This window comes from Podarcis raffonei, chromosome 13 (assembly GCF_027172205.1).
Source record: "Podarcis raffonei isolate rPodRaf1 chromosome 13, rPodRaf1.pri, whole genome shotgun sequence".
NCBI classification, from domain to species: domain Eukaryota; kingdom Metazoa; phylum Chordata; class Lepidosauria; order Squamata; family Lacertidae; genus Podarcis; species Podarcis raffonei.
In genome coordinates this window covers 27,426,006-27,438,136 of record NC_070614.1, presented here as the reverse complement: position 1 = coordinate 27,438,136, position 12,131 = coordinate 27,426,006, and the positions used below count along the sequence as shown (strand labels likewise).

General features: G+C 44.7%; 1 protein-coding gene across 1 annotated transcript in view; it reads left to right on the top strand.

Moving 5' to 3' along the window:
* ERBB2 (erb-b2 receptor tyrosine kinase 2) overlaps window positions 1-12,131 on the top strand; it is a 128,659-nt gene that overhangs the window by 15,858 nt on the left and 100,670 nt on the right. The window lies entirely within an intron of this gene.

Here is a 12,131-nt window from a genome sequence, read left to right as displayed (position 1 = left end):
TAAAAGGGGGCAGGCTGTTCCCACTCTGATGCACTGTACAAACTATCCCAACCCACCCACCAATTATTAGCAGACAGGAGAAGCCGGATATATTCAGCAAAATATGCCAATAAAGGCCAATTAGCTTAATTTTCATGATTTGTACAGCTCATGGGTTTGGGTGTTTGGCACAGAAACTGAGTTACCCTGATGCTCTGTGTTTTGGGGGCTGAGGCTGTTGAGCTTTTTTTAGTTTGGCCCAAAGTTGTTCAACTTTTTTTTTTCCTCCCAAAAATCTCCCCCCCCCCAAGGAGGGAATTTAAAAAGCTATTTTTAAGGAAAATCACTAAAATCTAGACTTCTGACATGGGTTGCCATACGTCCGGATTTTCCCAGATATTGAACTGATTTCCACCCGGAAACTATTTCCGACTGCCGTATTCCTACTATGTATGGGAAATTCTGGATGTATGGCAACCCTACTCTGTGTGAGAGAGGAGGGCAGGGCAGGAGGTTGTTAGAAGTGGGTTTAATGTACACAACATAGGCATAAAAATGGGGGAGAGTTACCCCCCCCCCCCGGATGAAGCATAAGCCCAGGTTCCCAGCTTTCACTTTGAAAAGCGAGTACAGTGGTACCTCAGGTTACAAACACTTCGGGTTACAGAGTCCGCTAACCCAGAAGTAGTACTTCATGTTAAGAGCTTTACCTCAGGATGAGAACAGAAATCGTGTGGCGGCCATGGGAGGCCCCATTAGCCAAAGTGGTACCTCAGGTTAAGAACGGTTTCAGGTTAAGAGCTGATAGAGTATATGGAACTGGCGGAAATGACTGGCAGAATCCGAGACCTGGGAGAAGAGTTGGTGGAAGAAGACTGGAAGAAATTCAAAGACTATCTTCAGAAATACTATAAAATTAATGAATGCTAAAACTGTGCTTGGATTGGCAATAAGTGGTAATTAGTGATAAAAGTTAATAAGATTATGTAAAAAAAGGTATTGATATGCTTGAAAATATGGATATAGTATATGTTATGGTATAAAGTTTAAACATTTGAAAAAGGGTAAGAATTTGCTGAATTAAATATCTGAATGGGAATACAAAAGGGGGGAGGTGCGAGGAGGTCAAGAACATAAGCATATGAAATTGAGGTTATTGGAAAAATGGATTGGTTTTACCTCTTCTTTGTTTAAATTTAATTTTTCTTAATTAGTTGTGCTTTCTTTCTGTATTTTTTGTGTTTCTTTCTTTTTTTGTAATCTAGGGTTTTTTATTCTGTGAATTTCTATTTTTCTTTTCTGTAAAACTTCAATAAAAATCTTTAAAAAAAAAAGAAGAACGGTTTCAGGTTAAGAACGGACCTCCGGAGCAAATTAAGTTCGTAACCAGAGATACCACTGTACATGTTTAGCAGTTGTAGAACCAGAGATGCAAGGCAAAAGGTGTGGGCAGGTATCCCTCTCTTTTGTTTTGAGAGAAGCTTGCGTGTTCCCACCTTTCATTTATGTATGTTTGCTCATATATCCAGGATTTGTCTGTCAGAAATAGCGTCCAGGTGGAATTTCCAAAAATCATGGAAAATCATGGCAACCCATGTTGAAAGTATGGATATTATTTTTATTTCTGGAAGTGTTGATTTTGATTTTCCTTAAAAATAGCTGAAAAGCTTCAATTTTATTTTATTGAGATTTTGCAAAAAGAAAAAAAGAAAAAGAATGAAAGCTTAACTTAGACAAGTTCGGATTTTCACTTTTTGAAATATGGCAGCCTCATGAGAAGAAAAGACTCCCTGGGAAGCTGGGAAAGATTGAGGGCACAAGGAGAAGGGGATGAGAGGGAACGAGATGTTTGGGCAGTGTTCTCGAAGCTACTAACGTGAGTTTGACCAAACTGCAGGAGGCAGTGGATGACAGGAGTGCCTGGCGTGCACTGGTCCATGGGGTTAGGAAGAGTCCAACACAACTAAACCACAACAACAGCCCTAGAGTATTTGCTTTCTCTACCACACTTGCAAAAAAAATAATCCTGTGGATGTCCATGGCAAACTACATACATAAATGTTGCCCATTGGCCATGCCTGCCTATGAAATGTTTTTTTTCTGTCCTTTCTACAAGAAGGGTTGTTTTCTCTCCTCCTCCTTTTCCCTGTCCATTTTTGTGTGTGCTTCCAGGCCACCTGTTCTCCTTTCATCACCCTCTTCTCTCCAATCTCTCTGTGTACAACCTGTCCCTGATATACAAGCCGCCCGGAGCCTGGTGACAGGGATTGCTGCTGTCCCTGCCGCTAATCCCCCTGGCTCCTGTTTCTAAATAGCAGAGTCTCTGTTTGCGGGAAACAAAAGGCCCGGCTGGGGAAATTTCTCCCTTTCTTCTCCTTCCCCACAATATCCCAAGCATGCAATGGACCCAGGGCGGCCTTTTCCTGGAGTCTGGATCGCAGGTTTCAAGCATCCAGCCTACAGGTTGGCAAGAAATATTGGAAACTGCTCTACTTGTCCCTCTTGGCAGAGACATGCAAACACATATATCTCTTCCTGTCACTATCCTTTCTGACAGCTGAGAACTGCTAGGTAATTAATGAGTCTTCTTCTCTCCCCCCCCCCCAAACCTCCAGCTCATTTAACAACTTTCCTTGTGATGATTTTGTTCTTCCTTGTCAAGGTTTCTGTGGTTTTACACCTTTCGCAGGAATCCCAGGCCTCTTGGAAGGGATACTCCTGCCTGTGTGTACAGATGCCCATGTTAACTGTAGCACCCTGGTTTTGAATTGAAGAGAGTGAAAACAGAACCACTGAACTGTCAAGTTGCAAGGGGTACCACGAGGATCATCTAGTCCAACCCCCTGCAAAAGCCGGAATCTTTCTCCCAACGTGGGGCACGAACCCACCACTCTGAGCTTAAGAATCTCATCCTCTACCAACTGAGCTATCCAGAGTCAAGTCACATAATACCTTTATATGAATACATTGGTACAGCCACTTTTAAAATATCATATACCCATATCATGGAGCTAAATAGTATGCTTTTTAAAAGAACACAACACAACTGTGTAATGTTCAACTAAATCTGCAATCCAAAATACCCACCTCAGAGTAAGTCTCATTGGCCTCAGAGGGACTTACTTCTGAGCAGATTTGCATAGGATCACACTGTAAAATGACAAAGGGGTTGGAGTATCTTAGAGATCTTAGAGCATCCTGTAGGAAGCTAGATGGAAACTCAGTCCGATTTGGTAGGGCGCAGTTGGAAAAGATGGCAACGTGCTCTCCTTTGACCCCGCCCCCACAAAAGGCAAGTGGGAAGGGCTAAAACCTCTCTTTCCTGCTGGCCCATTGCCTTCTGAGGCACAGCTGGTGATCCTTTGCATGTGGAACTCCTTGCCCCAAGACTTCTTTGTGTTCTACCAACAAATAAAAGCTTTCTTTTCCCAGTGGCTTTTGGTTCTGCTGTGGCTCAATTTATTTAATTCGTCAGCCTGGGTTTATTGTATTCTTGCTCTCTGCTGCATTTGTGTTTTTACTGATGGATTGTTGTTTTTTTGTATGCCCTTTATATTTTATAAGCCGCTTTGAGCAACTCTTTTTTTGGAGTGGGGAAAGCAAAGTATAACTCTTTGTATAAATAACAAAAGGGCAATAAGTGTGTGTGTTTTGTTTGTTTTTCCCAACTGCCTAAGCCTTAACAGTCTCGCTCCCTTCTTGGCCCTGAGCAAAGGTCAGCATATTATGATCCTCACTATGGGAAAACAAATAGCTACTCCTCTGTTTTTTTGGCTAGGGGCCTTGTAGGAACAGCAAGCCAAGTTATATTCCCCCTGGCCCACAAGTGTGCTGGTAAGCCTCACATTGATGCTTCACCCAACCCAGTCTACAGCTGCCTCCCCCTCCCCCTTGCACGCTGGGTCTGTTCAACGTGAGCTGCTCTGTACGGGATCTGCAGTGGGCAAGCAATGTTTTTCCCAAAATGGATGGGGAAGGGAAAGCAGATGCGGCCTCAGTTTCTGTTTGGCCTGGAGTTTGTTGGTTTGTCTATGAAGATCTGCCAGCCCCCCTACTGCCAGACCATCCTGAACCCTCCCAAATTGTCTGATCTCAGAAGCAAAACAAGGACCTCTCTGCTTAGTACAGTGGTACCTCGGGTTACAGACGCTTCAGGTTAAAGACACTTAAGGTTACAGACTCCGCTAACCCAGAAATAGTACCTCGGGTTAAGAACTTTGCTTCAGGATGAGAACAGAAATCGTGCGGCAGCGGCATAGTGGCAACAGGAGGCCCCATTAGCTAAAGTGGTACCTCAGGTTAAGAACAGTTTCAGGTTAAGAACGGACCTCTGGAACGAATTAAGTTCTTAACCCGAGGTACCACTGTACATGGATGGGAGAAGGTCTGTCAGCCAGAATACTGTTGAGAGAGAATAGGTCTGCTCTGCTTTATTTATTTATCTTATTGTTGTTGTTATTATTAAAAGTGGAAGTCTGATATTTTGCTATCCTGTACAGATCTACATAAATAACATCATTATTATTATTGCTATATTTTCTATACTGCCTTTCGTCTGAGGATCACAGGGCAGTTTACATTTTAAAAACACAAAAATACATACCATAGATTACCCATTTCATATCACCTGTTCTGTGGTGTCGTCCTGATTGTGGAATGCTCTCCCCAGAAAGGCTCACCTGGCACCATCTTTACATTTCTTACAGCACCGGGCAAAAACATTCCTCTTTACCCAGGCCTGTGGCTATTAAATAACCTATGGCCTGTAACAGTGTGGGGGAGAGGACTGTTATGATGGTGATTATTTCATTATTAGGCTGTTCGTCAGCATGCTTTTTACTATGTTTTTATCTTTGATGTTCTGTAATCTGTTTTTAATGTTGCATACCACCTCAGGATCTTTTGATAAAGGACGTTATATAAATCAAACAAGTAAATAATAATAATAACAACAATAAAAAATGCCCCTGCTTGCTTTGCTCACCACCCACCCCATCTCTGCCAAAGCCACCCTTATCCTTATCCTTTACATCTCGCCAAACTTCTGCTTGCAGACTTGGGCCACCTGTTTTCCTCCTCACCGGCCTCTATCTCCAGTTCCCTCCTTTCCTCTGATGCTGTTGCAATGGCCCAGCAGAGCCCAGTTTTTCACCACGCTGCAGTTCACAGCAGCACCTGCTGGCGGCCACACAGACTGCAGCATGACGACATCCTTAGGAAAATATGTAATGGGAGAGAAAAGCACTTCGTAACCTCAATACTTTTAAAATGGAAGCAGTGTACCAGAATGCAACATAAAAACTGGCATCTGGTTGGCCACTGTGAGAACAGGATGGTGGACTAGAAGGGCCATGGGCCTGATCCAGCAGGACTTTAATCATGTTCTTGTCTGTGAAAATAATGCAATAAAATTATATGTGATATAAAAAACCAGAAGAAGGAAGGAGGGAAGTCAGTGCTTGGGAGCAAGTATAAATGTAAAATGCAACACATTATGTGTATGTGGAGTATGTAACCGGAAAACTAATAAAGATTATTTTTTGGGGGGGATCATGTTCTTGTCTGAGCCCCATAATACCTTACAATGCCAAAGTCGGCTGCCTGCTGTGTATCAACACTGTAGTGTCTGATCCTGCATTGGTTTTAAAAGCTGTGTGTGTTGTTGTTAAAGATACCCTCCCCTCCCCAATCCCTGTAGTTCTCCTGTAACATTGTCCTCATACTCTACATACTTTACAAAATGAGCTTCATCACCTGCAGCATAGCAGGCTGTCTAAAATATGGCATAGTAGGCTGTCAAATGCATGGCACCTGGGAGCAGAGCAATACCTTTATAGCCATTCTTAATCCTGCTTTTACTGGGGCATGGCAAGTGTGAAATCCCCCTTAGAGGAGAACGTGTTTAATCCCACCCCACCAATTTCCTCTTGCAAATTCCTCTGAGACTATTCTCCCCTCCCAAAGTTGGGAGAGGAGGTGAGTTAATGGGCAGTGGGAGGCAGGGAGAGTTAAGTTGTGTCACACACACACACACACACACACACACACACACGCCTCCTGCAGCTGTTCCCATGGTATGGTCTGAAGGCACAGAAGATTGCTACCTTGCTGAAGCTAAGCAGATCTGTGCCTTGGATGGGTGATTGCCTGAGAACCACATGCCTGGAAAAACACGCTGGTGCCACTTTGGGTTCTATAAAAGAAGAAAACAGGAATATAAATGTATAGGGTTAAAAAAAAAAGTTATCCACCCTATCTCCCCACATTACTGGTGCAAGACAACCATGAGGTTTGGCAGCACTGGCTGCCATTTTTCCCCTATAAAACCATCCTTAAATGTGGGGTTGGCTGTAGCCTTGCACCATAGGTCTTGTCTTAACTAGTGGGACATTACTGGGGTTTCAGAGGTGAAATTGAAGTCTGGGAGGAATCTCTAAAAGGTGGCACTTTGTCCTGGATCTTAGGCAAGTCAACTTTTGGGGGGTCCTGGTTTTTACTTTTTGAAATACAGCAACCCTATCTTAACTGAGTATCTTATTCATAGTTAATATTCCCCATACCTAATACAGTGGTACCTCAGGTTAAGAACTTAATTCGTTCTGGAGGTCCGTTCTTAACCTGAAACTGTTCTTAACCTGAAGCACCACTTTAGCTAATGGGGCCTCCTGCTGCCACTGCGCCGCCGCTGCACGATTTCTGTTCTCATCCTGAAGCAAAGTTCTTAACCCGAGTAATATTTCTGGGTTAGCAGAGTCTGTAACCTGAAGCGTATGTAACATGAAGCGTATGTAACCCAAGGTACCACTGTAAATGAGAAGGATGCGGGTGGCGCTGTGGTCTAAACCACTGAGCCTTGGGCTTGCCGATCAAAAGGTCGGCGGTTCGAATCCCCGCGACGGGGTGAGCTCCCGTTGCTCGGTCCCAGCTCCTGCCAACCTAGCAGTTTGAAAGCACATCAAAGTGCAAGTAGATAAATAGGTACTGCTCCTGCGGGAAGGTAAACAGAGTTTCCATGTGCTGCTCTGGTGTCAGCATTCCGTTGCGCCAGAAGCGGCTTAGTCATGCTGGCCACATGTCCTGGGAAAACTGTCTGTGAAGCGGACAAACGGCTGCTCCCTCGGCCTGTAAAGCGAGATGAGCGCCACAACCCCAGAGTCGTTCGCGACTGGACTTAACTGTCAGAGGTCCCTTTACCTTTTAATAAATGAGATCCTTGGACAAGAGGGTGATACATGTTAGTTCATTTTGCTGCAGTTTGTAACTTTCTCGCCCCCTCTCAACCCTTTGGGTTGATGAGGGAAAATGGGCTGCAACCTGCAGGCTGAGTTTCAGGGGAATCTGCAGAACTGCTTCACCCAGACCAGAAGTCTCCTGTTTCCTCTGCCATCCACACCACTTTCCACGTGCTGGATGCTCTGACCTTTGGTCACGTTGGAGGGGTTTGTGCTGTTATGTTAGGAAGTGGTCCCATGTGGAGGGGAATGCTTTAAAAAGAAAATTGGGGGGGGGGAGAGGAACAGCACACAGAGCAGGCAGTTACCGCCTAGAAGGTTGTGCGCTTGGTTGTGTATGTGCTAATCTGCCAGGATTATCTTTTTATGGTTTATTTCATGGCCTTTGGAGACAACCGCTCTGGCCCTCCCTCCTCACCTGCCACCCAAATAAACAAAATACAGTTTGCTTCTCCGTCCAGAAAAGGACACACTGATAGTCCCCTGCCAAGCCCTTATTCTATTTTTAAAGCTCAATCCCATTTAAAGACCAAAGTGAGAGAGAGAGAGAAGGGAGCATCTTTCCAAATACAGAAGTACAAGAATGCTTTTAAATCAGGGGAAGCTGATAAGAATGTGTGCTTGGGAGAAGGGAAGGCTCTGCTCCAGTTATTAGAGGTCAACATCCATAAAGTTAATGGGGTGGTTGGTGGTGGAGGAGGGGGGCAAACCCTGATAAGGTGTATTATTGATTAGTGACCAAAATGTCTATCATGATGGCCTGTATGTATGAAAAGGTTATTTGTTTATTGGGGGGGGATAAACAAACTGCCTCAACTGCTCCATTTCAGACCACAGGTGTGTGCTCTCATATGCAGGTCCTCTTTCAAAGGCAAGATTCCCAGTCTGCATTTTTCAAAACAATACCAGACCCTCCATGTGTCCCTTTTTTCCAGGCATAGTCCCGGATTTACAGAAGCTGTTCCAGTTTCTGATTTGATCCTGGAATGCACCGCTTTTCCTTAGGATGTCCCTATTTTCACCAGATAAATACTGGAGGGTAAGGACTTATGCAACCCCCAAGCCAAGGAGATAAGTGACTATACAACCTTCAGGAGACATCTGAAGGCAGCCCTGTATACAAAAGGTTTTTTTAATATTTAATGTTTTATTCTGTTTTTATATATGTTGGAAGCTGTCCAGAGTGGCTGGGGTGGAGTATTATTATTATTATTATTATTATTATTATTATTATTATTATTATAATACAGGACATCCCTACTTTCATCGGAGGAATGTTGGATGGTATGTAACACACAAACCAAAACCCAGCCATCTTTTGAAATTCACACTTCTCTGAATTTTGCAGTGCAGCTCTCCAGCTAAGAAACATGTACCAAAAACACACACACAAGCTGGGATAAAGTGTGCATATAAATGCATATGATAGTGAAAAGAACATACAAACTGCGTTGCACGAAGGGGAATTGCTTGACAATACTGTGTATGTTAGGCAAATTTGCATGCAAAGCTGTGCACACCAGGGGAAATTCTCATTAAAATGCTAATGAATTTTCACGAGGTCTTTTTAAAACATTGCCAACGGATGTGGAAAATGGGATTTAAGACTGGGAAAACTGGAAAAGAAAACGCTACTTTCTGCTGTCTGTTCCTTTTTTGCAGCTGTAGGAAGTCGGTGGTCTTCAGCCCTTTCAGACGCCTAACCCTTAGACCAGACCGTGGCACAGCAGTGGGTCCTGACCCCAGAGTGTCCTAGCTGACAGCATCTCTTTTGCTCTAACCCTTCAGCAGTGCCCCCTCCCCCATATATATAAATAGTATTCAGGAATCCTGGCTCTGAGCCTGCCGAATCACACTGTCTTCCCAGTAGAATTGCTAGAAGGATTTGGCAGCCTTGTTGGTTCTGGGTTATATAAGTCCCTCCCGGCCCACTCCATACTTTGTACCATTGCCAAATGCCCTGGCCCTGCTCTGGCATCACGAACCTGGCCCAAAGGCTTGGATTAGCTGTCCCATCCCTTTCTCCTCCCACCGCAGGGTCTCGCCCACATCCCCAAGGGGCCAGATCACCAGGCCTGCCCCGTTATGCCCGTCATCCTAGTGACCTTGGGCTCCTCACGGGCAGAGACATGTGAAGGCTGGGCTGCAAAGGGTAGCCCGAGCCTGTACATATCAGGCTATCTTTGGGGTCGGTCGCCAAGGTCTGCCCTAACTTTGGTTACTGTTTGTAAGAGACAGTTTGGCTTCGGAGGTTGCTAAGGAAGGGGGGAGCTTGTGCATGGAGTGGGATGGTTATTATCCGAGTACAAGTGGGACCAACAACAAAAGGTTGCACTGTGTTCCTCTTCAGTGTTCCAGCCAGCCAGCCAGCCATGCCCTCTTCCAGGATACCATTCCCTCCTGTCTTCCCCACTTGTGTATCCCAAGTTGGTAGCCATTACATGTCCCTGAGTATGCTCAGGTCCTATTGCACTGTGGAGTGTTCCTCTTCAGTGTTCCAGCCAGCCAGCCATGCCCTCTTCTAGGATACCATTCCATTCCCTCTGCCCCATTTTTGTGTCCCAAGTTAGGAGCCATTACACATCCCTGAGTATGCTCAGGTCCTGTTTGTGTGCTTCCCTCAGGCTGCTGCTACACAGGTTGCTGGACAAGATGAGCCACTGAGATGGCCCCACTATTTTTATGACAAATGTGGCACTGCCCAACCAACTTTGATCTGCCCTTGGCCAGCCCCCACCTGCCTGCCTGCCTTCTTACTCACAAGAAGCCCAGAGGGTGGCCTTCCTTGCCTGCCAGCACCATCCTCCTTAGCCCTTGCAGAACTCAGCAGGGGAACAAAACTAAAATGAGTTGGCTCTGGCTCTGCCTACTGCTCAGTTGCGCCAGTGCTCCCCCCCCCCCCGAGGGTACTCAGGGGTATGTAGTATTGGCACCTTCCCCCGCCCCCGCCCCCCAATGTTAAAAGTGTGGCACTTAGTGTAAGAACTTCGTGGTTAGTACTGGAACCTGTTTTTATTTAAAAAGGGCACTGGCATGCCCTACCATTTTTGTTGGGCACCAGACACCGATGCCTTGACTTTTTTGGCCATGTGAAAATTACAGGAGCAAGGCTGCTTGCCCCATTCCTGCAGTGTGTGTGTGTGTGTGTGTGTGTGTGTGTGTGTGTGTAGGGGCTGCTGTTTGCACAGTGCAAAACAATCAGAGCCCCAACAGAATTCTGGGATATGTTTACACATGTGACAAACCCGAATGTGATCCACCCGTCCGAAGGAGATAAACACATTCCGCGCTGCTCTCGCCATTCCTTAAGAGCACAATGCCAAGGCATGGTCTTGTCAGACAGCAACCCCTACAAAAGTACCTCATGCTGTTAGGCTGAATTTCTAGAGGCGTAGCTTCCTTGGCAGCAGAAGCAACAAAGAGGTCTGCAGCCTAAGGAAAACAACAACAAATATAGGACAAAGCTGCCTTATACCAAGTCAGGCCATTGGTCTGTATTGTGTTATTTAAAAAAAATTTAAGGGACACACATTCCACAGAAAACCAATCCTTCATTCTTCAAAATTAGGAAATATTCTCTGAAGAAATAGACACTTTATTTTAGTACACAGGTCAATACCAATGTCATCTTGGCTCTCTTGATAACCCCAAATATTTTCCCTGCAGTAAAAGGAAATATCCTGGGAAAACCTTTTCTTTTCACCTACAAATCCATCAAATCCTGTGTATGAATAGGAGACGTCTGTGACAATGGTTTCAGAAACTAGGTCCAGACTGGCCCGGGTAATGCATTCGGCAAGCATTATCATGGATCTTGACAAACAGCAGACAGGCCACATGCTCAAATTTCTGTTGTAGACCGCCTCTTTCTGTAACAATTATATGGTGCTTTTGGGTAGTCTTTGGCTAAGGACTTGGGCAATTTCTAAAATCTTTAAAAGTTGTTACACACTTTTGTTCCGGTTCCTCACCATCGTGAAAGGTGGTGGTGGTGGGACTCTGTTGCCACACAATAATAAAGATATCCCTTCCTTCTTTCTGCTGATTCCGGCCTCCACCCACTCTTCTCTGACCAATCATGGACATAGGGGTCTCTCGAGTCCCTTGGGAGATTTGGGCTGTAAAAGGCAACCCCAAATTTTCGTATAACTTAGGGTGGATCTTCACACAAGAAAAAACCACACACTATAAGTAAGTCAGAAATTAAATAGTTATAACAAATAAAGAAAACGCTATGGGAAATTGCAGAGATTATTTATTTATTTATTTATTTATTTATTTATTTATTGCTCTCCAGCACCATAAGGTGTTGCATGTTTATAACGCGTTCAAAACACTGTTTTTTTTACTAATGTAGCTGAGTCCGTAGTCCACAATGACTGGCAGTAGCTCTCCAGAATTTTAAACAAGTCTTTCAATCTCTGTCTGCAGGCACCAGGGTTTGGACCTGTGGCCTTTAGGATAGAAATCACAAGCTCTGCTACTGAGCAGCGCTTTCCTTGTGGCACCTTTAAGACTAGCAAATATATTGTGGCAGAAAGAGTCGTCCACTTGACTCCACAAAACCTTATGCCACAATCCATTTTTAAAGTCTTTTAAGATGCCGCAAAACTCACTGTTGTTTTCACATAGGCTGGAGACAGACGTAGGCCTTTCCAGTGAACTCAACGGCTGCATTCTGAGGTGTTTCTTTTCAAACTCCACATGACTTCCAATGCTAAGCCTGCCTTCAGTCATAGATTTACTCCCTGGATATGTCCTGGATATCCTTAGGAAGTCACAGATTTCGACAAGGGTCTTCATGCTTTGATCATTGTGAACATGCAGTTAGGTAGCTATAAACTGTTAGCTAATGAATTGGCTCAGGCACATTTTCAACAGGGGATTTGTGGAGTTGGGTGGAGATTTCAGTGGGGGGGG